Consider the following 7,841-nt stretch of genomic DNA (forward strand, 5'->3'; position numbering starts at 1 on the left):
GTAGTTGAGTTTAGAGGAAAATTTATAGTGCACACAGGACATTGTGGCAAAGGATTCCTTGGGCTAGACAAGGAACTGACAGCTGATGTTGCAAATCCTGGAGCCCAGTCTTTTGGGTTGGAAGTAATTCAGGTCTCCCAAAGATGCTGTAAGAGAATAAAGGATTTGTTGGGTCACTGTAGATTAAATCCATAAATATATTTCCATATTTAAGACCATGCTTGTCATATCTGTGCCTCAATACATGAGGCTGAATAAATTAACATCAGCAAAAAAAAAAAAATCTCCAACTTATAGAATAGAATCCTAAAGCCTACAGTGGTACATTTTCCAAGTTTTCAAACAAGGGAATGCTTGCCCTGTTGCAGGGTCCTCATTCTGTTTTAAATTACAAAGGCCCTCAGGAGGGTTGAGATTCTTTTCTCTTTTGGCATGGGGGACATTGCATTTATAAATTCAGAAATCATAAAAATTACTCTAAAACCTTATGATTACTATCATTTACATTGCCCAATGTCCAGTCTCTCTGAATTTTATAGTCTAGGCTCAGAAAAGTTCAGCAACTGAGAATAAAATCATACATCCAAGAGGTGGCAGTTTTCAGGACCTTCCTGAATGCTAATGCCCCAGATTTTGACAGAACTTGGTTTAAATCAATCATCTTGTCAGAGAGACCTTCCTAAGGATATCCTATTAAGATAGTCATTGCCTTTGGCCTTCTTTGTTTTTGTCTTAGTTGCAAAAGGACATACCTGTTTATTCTTTTGGTATTTTTTTATTATTAATTTTTTAAAACTTGTTTGTTCTGAGGTCTCATTCTCAGGCCATACTAGTCTTGAACTCACAATCTTCTTGCCTCAATTTCTAGGGTGCCACTATTGCTAGGTTTTTGTTGGCTAGTTGGTCTTTTCTAAGAACATGGAATTTAGCCCAATTTTTGCGACACCCCTAAGTCTTTTAAGATTTACTTATTTCATTTGTATAAGTACACTGTAGGTGTATTCAGACTCAGGAAAAGAGAGCATCAGATCCTATTACAGATAGTTACGAGCAACCATGTGATTGCTGGGAATCAAACTCAGGACCTTTGCTCTTAACTGCTTAACCTCAGTGCTCTTAACTGCTGAGCCATTTCTCCATCCCCTAACATTCCTAAGTCTTGAAAGAATATCTGGACATTGTAGGTGCATTTTGATCTATAGAAATACTGTGGCAATGTTAGGTAACCATCAGGCATAACCCCAGAGACAGAAACACAGCTTAAGTAAATCACTTAGAGATTAATTTTTTTAAGTGACTAGTTTCTCCCTCTTTTCTTTGGTAATTCAAAATTTCTTGCTCTATCGTCTACTTCAGGGTGACTTTCTTAAAAACTTGGGTGAATGTCAGGCATGTACTTGAGAGGCATAAGCAGGCTGATCTTGGTGAATTCCAGAGCATCCTGGAATAATGCCTTTAAGGCCAACCATAGCTACAGAGTGAGACCCTGTCTCAACAAAACAAAACAAAACAACACACCAAAAACCCCAAAACTCAAAAACTTTGAATGAAAGAGGACAGTAGAGTTGCAGAGGAGGAACTAGTTCATCTTTGGTAAGAGTTTCTATGAAACTCTTAAAGGAAAAGCCAAGATTCACTCAACTAGATGGCAGATTTACTCAGCTAGATGGCTGATTCAATCAGAGTTAATTCCTTTACCAAATCCAACCGCTGATCCATTGGCCACGCCCTGATGCTATCAGAACCTAATCAGAGGAAGAATTTGTGTCTCTGGGAAGGATGCATTCAATAGGATATTCTGGTTTTATAGGTTGACCTGGTTCTCACTTTATACCATGGATATCAAACTTAGCAACAAGTGCCAACATGCAGAGCCATCCCAATGACCCTAGACTTGAATTTTCTTAGTATCTATATGATTTATATTAAATAAAGATAATGTTCCTTTTCAGATTTTTAGAAACACTACTCAATTTAGGGCTTTCTGTGTAATTCCTTCCATTGGTAGATTGCTTGTTTAGTGTGCAAGAAACCCTGGGTATGTTCCCACCTAATAAATTGGACATGGTATCAAATATAAGTAATTCCCAGTGGGAATTCAATGCAAGGTAAGTCACTGTACGAGTGTGGATTCTCTAGAGTAACAGAACTTATAGTATGAATCTCTCTCTCTCTCTCTCTCTCTCTCTCTCTCTCTCTCTCTCTCTCTCCCCCCCCCCCCAACACGGGATTTATTAGAGTTACTTACAGGATATGCTCCAGCTAATCCAGTGATGTCTGAATGGAAAGTCCAAGAATCCAGAGTTGCCCGGTCAATGTCTCAGCTGGTCTTCAGTAAAAGCTGGAATCCCAAAGAAATAGGCTCTGATGCCAGAGAAGGAACACGCCTGCTAGCCAGCCAAGAGCAAAATGCAAAAGTTTCCTTCTTCCACGTCCTATTTATGTAGGTTACCTGCAGAGGGCGTGGTCCAAAACAAGGGTGTGTCTTCCTATCTCAAGATCCAGATTAAAGCCTCAGAAGACGTGACTCTGTAGTTAAGATCACTTGGCTGTTCTTCCAGAGGACCTGGCTTCAATTCCCAGCAACTACATGGCAACTCACAATCATCTATATCTCCAATTCCAGAGGATTCTGACACTCACAACAGGCAAAACACCAATGCATATAAAATAAATAAAATGAAAATTTCAAAAAAAAAAAAACAGATTAGAAGTGGATTTTCTTACTTCAAGTTAAATGTAAAAATTCCCACAGATGTGCCCTCAATTTGGTTAATGGAGTTGATGTAATCAGGTTGATAACCATTATAGGCATCCTCTATCAGCTTCAGCTAGCCAAGTTGAGTCTAGCCTGCTACATGAGAGTGTTTCAGAGGAGAAAAGGGAAGACAGAAAGCTCGGCATACTAAAAGCTAAAGTCCTAAGTTGACACTACATTGAAACAGGATAGCTAGTTAAGAAATAAAAGGGACAAGAAAAGAGAATTGGCCCTTTCTAGTTCTGATTGGTTTCTGTCTGTCACTTAGCAGCTGACATCCATGGGTTCCAGCATAAGTCATCCAGGCCTGAATATCAGCCTCACATATTCCCGTGGCTCTTAGGTGAACTCCTTCCCATAATCCTTCTCACTCAGTGCATTTTGCTTTTCTGCTCACTGAATAAACTCACTAACTTTGCTGCTCTGTGACTTACAATGTTCTCTTCTGTGCTGGTCCTCACAGTGGATTCTCATTGAACCCCGGGACTTGGAGCTGGCTCAGCAGCAAGCACACTTGCCACTCTTGCTAAGGACCTGTTTGATTCCAAGAACTCACATGGGATCATAGTTTACGCACTTACAGACACTTGATCTTTGACAAAGAAGACAAAATATACAATGGAATAAAGAAAACATCTTCAATAAATGGTGCTCGTCTAACTGGCTTTACGTAGTTAGAAAACTGAAAATAGACCCATATTTGTCATCTTGCAGAAAGGTCAAGTCCAAGTGGATCAAGTATATCAACATAAAAACAGATACCAGAATTTAATAGAAGAGAAAGTGGGAAAGAGCCTTGAACTCATTGGTACAGGGGGAAATTTTCTAAGCAGAACTTTAATGGTTCATGATCTAAAATCAAGAATTGATAATTGGAAGCTCATGAAACTGGAAAGCTTTTGTAAGTCAAAGGACATAGTCAACTTATTGACTACAGACTGGGAAAAATATCTTCACTAACCCCATACCTGACAGAGGGCTAATATCCAAAATATATAAAGAATTCAAGAAGCTAATCACCAAAAAAACCAACAACCTAATCAAAAAATGGGGTATAGAACTAAACCAAGATTTCACAACTGAGGAATCTTGAATGGCTGACAAGCACCTAAAGAAAGGTTCAAAGTCCTTAGTGATCAGAGAAATGCAAATCAAGTGACCCTGAGATTCCACCTTACACCAATCAGAATGGCTAAGATCAAAACCTCAGGTGACAACACATGTTGGAGAGGAGGTAGAGAAAGAGAAACACTCTTTCATTGCTGGTGGGATTGCAAACTGGTACAACCACTCTGGAAATCAATCTGGAGGTACCTAAGAAAATTGGAAATAGATCTACCCAAAGACCCAGCTATACTATACCGCTCTTGGGAATATACCCCCCAAAATGCCCCATCATTCCACTATGTTCATAGCGGCCTTATTTGTGATAGCCAGAGGCTTGGAACAACCCAGGTTGTAGGAGGTTGGGGGACCCCTCCAGAATTCACCAGAGACCTGGGAGGTTAGAGACTCTTAGGACTCAAAGGGAGAGACCTTAGATGAAATGCCCACAGTAGAAACTTTATAGAGTCCACCTCCAGCAGTTAAACTTGGCATCAAATGAGGGAGGGTGGGTTATCCCATCGTCAAAACTCTGTTCCAAAATTGTTCCTGTCTTAAAAAATTACAGGGATGGAAATGGAGAGGGGTCTGACGAAAAGAAAGGCCAGCAACAGGCCCAAAGTGGGATCTAGCTCAAGGAAATATCCCAAGGCCTGACACTGTTACTGAGGCTATGGAGCACTCACAAAAACAGACCTAGTGCTGGGTGGTGGTGGCACACACCTTTAATCCCAGCACTTGGGAGGCAGAGACAGGCGGATTTCTGAGTTCAAGGCCAGCCTGGTCTACAAAGTGAGTTACAGGACAGCCAGGGCTATACAGAGAAACCCTGTCTCGAAAAAAACAAAACAAAACAAAACAAAACAAAAAACAAAACAAAACAAAACAAAACCCCCCAAAACAAAACAAACAAACAAACAAACAAAAAAACCCACCAGACCTAGCATGACCGCACTCTGGAAGTCTCAACAAGTTGCTGAAAGAGTCAAAGGCAGATAGTTGTACCCAACCAATGGACAAAAAGGAGCTGGCCCTGTTGATTGAATTAAGGAAAGACAGAAAGAAGCTGAGGAGGAGGGCCACCTTGTAGGAGGACCAGCAGTTGTTGTGCCCTGAGTTCACTGGAAACCCAGAGGAGTCCAAGAATTGCAAAGTTCACGGCAACTTGCAAAAAAGAGTCTTTTATTTTCAAGTTCGAACTCAGTTTGCCCACCTAGCACTCACTGCGTGAATGCTGGCAAGTGACCCTCCGTCCAGAAAACATTGGGTTTATTTACATAGGGATAGTGTGAACATTCACAGAAAAGGGGAGTAGAGGTGGAACAGTACTGAAATGGGAGGGGGGGTTAATGGGTGTCCGTTCAAGGACTAATTTCATGGTCAGTCTTGACTGTCTGTGACCTGACCTCTGTTTCCTTTTTTTATCCCCTGGTCTCCCTTGAGTTTGTTATTTCTCTAAGGTCTCAAGGACTGGCACCTGGAGTTTTGCTGCTTATCAGCAGGATGTTGAGTGCCATTCTAACGCTAGGGGAGGGGAAGGGAGGATGGGAGCCTCTGAGGATCGTAGACGCAAACTTTCTGTACAACACTGAAGTCTCTCTAGTATCAGTAATTCAGGGTTAATTAATTAATTAACACACAGTAGTCTCAATTAATCTGGACCCCCGAGATCTCTCAAACACTGGACCACCAACCAGGCAAAATACACCAGCTGATATGAGGCCACGAACACATATATAGCAGAGGATCGTGTTGACTCAGAGATGATGAACCTAACCCTCAAAAGACTGGAGACCCCAAGGAGTTTAAAGGTCAGATGGCCTGGGGGGGTGGGGTGGGGAAATCCATGTGGAGACAGGGGGTGAGGAGGAGGTATGGGATGCGGAGCAGTAGGAGGGTGGATGGGGGAGGGGGGATAAAATATGGAGTCTAAAACAAATGAATAAATAATTTTTAAAAAAGAGGCCATGAATTTGAAAAAAAAAAGCAAGGCGGGATATTTGGGGGGGGGGATGGTTGAAGGGAAGAAAAGGAAGGGAGAAATGGTATAATTATATTATATCTCAAAAACATCACATGACCAAGAGACATATGTTATATATTTGGTATATAAATGGTATATAACTGTTGGTTGATTGTGTCTAAGCTTGCAGAAAATGATCTATCCAAGTCAGTGGTTGGTACGAGACTCTGATAAACAAGGAACCAAAGAGAGATCAGTAGAAATGTAAAATAGAGAAAAATCAATTCTAATAGGGAAGAAGGCAACAAAATATAGGCAGTATGTGTACTTGCCTTCAGCAATTGTCTACAGGTGGGCCTGCTCCCTTCAGGAAAGCCATTGGCATCTGGGGCTGAAGATAGGAACATCATATGTCCCTAAGTCTCCATTAATGATGAATGGCTTTATGCCATCCTCCTAGCTTCCTGCCATGAAGCCAGAAGAGTCTGGCTTCAATCTTAGAGCTGAGATTATATGAGATTAGTTCTAGTTCACTTGTTCACTGGATGAGGAAATAAACACAGAGGGAGGCCGCTTAAGCAGACATTTGTGGTGTGGCTCTGAGCTAAGAATATCACCTGATGTTTGAGTCCAGTTCTCTGTTTTTCTTCTATCATCAAGACCCTAGGCCTGTTCCAGTTCCTTCTAAGTTTTACTTCATCTCATGATGACATCAGCTGATTTGGAAACTCAGAGAATTTTGGCCTGAGTATTTCACACGAAGCTGGCAGTAGGTTCCAAGAGAAGTTTTTGTTCATTACATAAAACTAGAAGTATTCTCTACTCAGAATATTCTAGTGAAGTTAACTACCAATAGTAAAGGGAAAAATATTAGAAATAATTGGATTTTTAATTCAGATCCGGATAAAAGCTTGTTACTAAGAAAAGACACTCAAGCCTGGTTTTTGCCACATAGGAGTTATACTAAATAAAAATTTCAGAGTTGTTTAGTGTGTAACATGCTGTTTGGTTTCCTTTCCAATTATGCATGAAGGAAACAAATACCACTTTCTCAAAAATAAAGTAATTAATTTCTACTCTCAAGAGTGAAGCCTCAATTTTCACTTAAAAATCATATACATCTACTCTGGTTGGTGGGACTCTGTTCTAGTGTCATTTTGTTGCTGTAACAAACACCGTGACAAAAACTAACATAGGGGAAGCAAGGGTTTATATCATCTTACACTTCCAGTTCACGGTACATCATTGACCGATCGATGTCAGGGCAGACAGTCAGAATCGGAGGGGTGAACTGTTTCATATTCCAGGAGGGCTGACCTTCCACTCTGGATCTAGCAGACAGAAAACACTAGGAGAAAGCTTGAGAAACTCTGCTGGATGGCTAACTCACACATCACACTTAGCTTCCTTAAACAGTGCAGAGGCACCTGCCTAGGGGCTTGTGTTGTCCAGAGTGGTTTCATGGATCCCATGTCAATCAAGCCAACCTAGTCCCTCGGCCACACTCAAGGATGAACCAAATGAGACAATTACTCAACTGATACCCTCTTCTGAGAATTTTAGGCTGTGTCAAGTTGATAATATAGCTGAGTAGGAAAGGCATCGACAGGAAACCTTCTCAGAGTTCATCACCCAGCTCTTTTGAATTAAGGGATCAGCTTGAAAAATAGGTAACAGAAAAAAGTCTAAACATATCACTGTTCAAGGCTGAAGTAAAATGTTCAAGGTCTTCTCACAGAATTATTTGGACAATTACAGCACTCCATAGACTGGGAAACAAGACAAAATTAACATAGAATTCTGACATAAACATAACTATTCATCTTTGGATGGGTAATGCTTGTCACTCTCCCCAAAGCCTCAGAGTTACTCTTTATTCTTCTGTAAGAAATTAGGGCCTTATAAGCATGGAACATGCTGTATTCCTAATAGATTCAGGCCTTCTCAAAGACTCGAACGCTGTCTAGATTGGGTATTTTAGGCACACGCTACAGGCTTATATCCAAGGTCAACTTA

The sequence above is a fragment of the Mus pahari genome, chromosome 1 (assembly GCF_900095145.1).
Source record: "Mus pahari chromosome 1, PAHARI_EIJ_v1.1, whole genome shotgun sequence".
Lineage (NCBI taxonomy): Eukaryota > Metazoa > Chordata > Mammalia > Rodentia > Muridae > Mus > Mus pahari.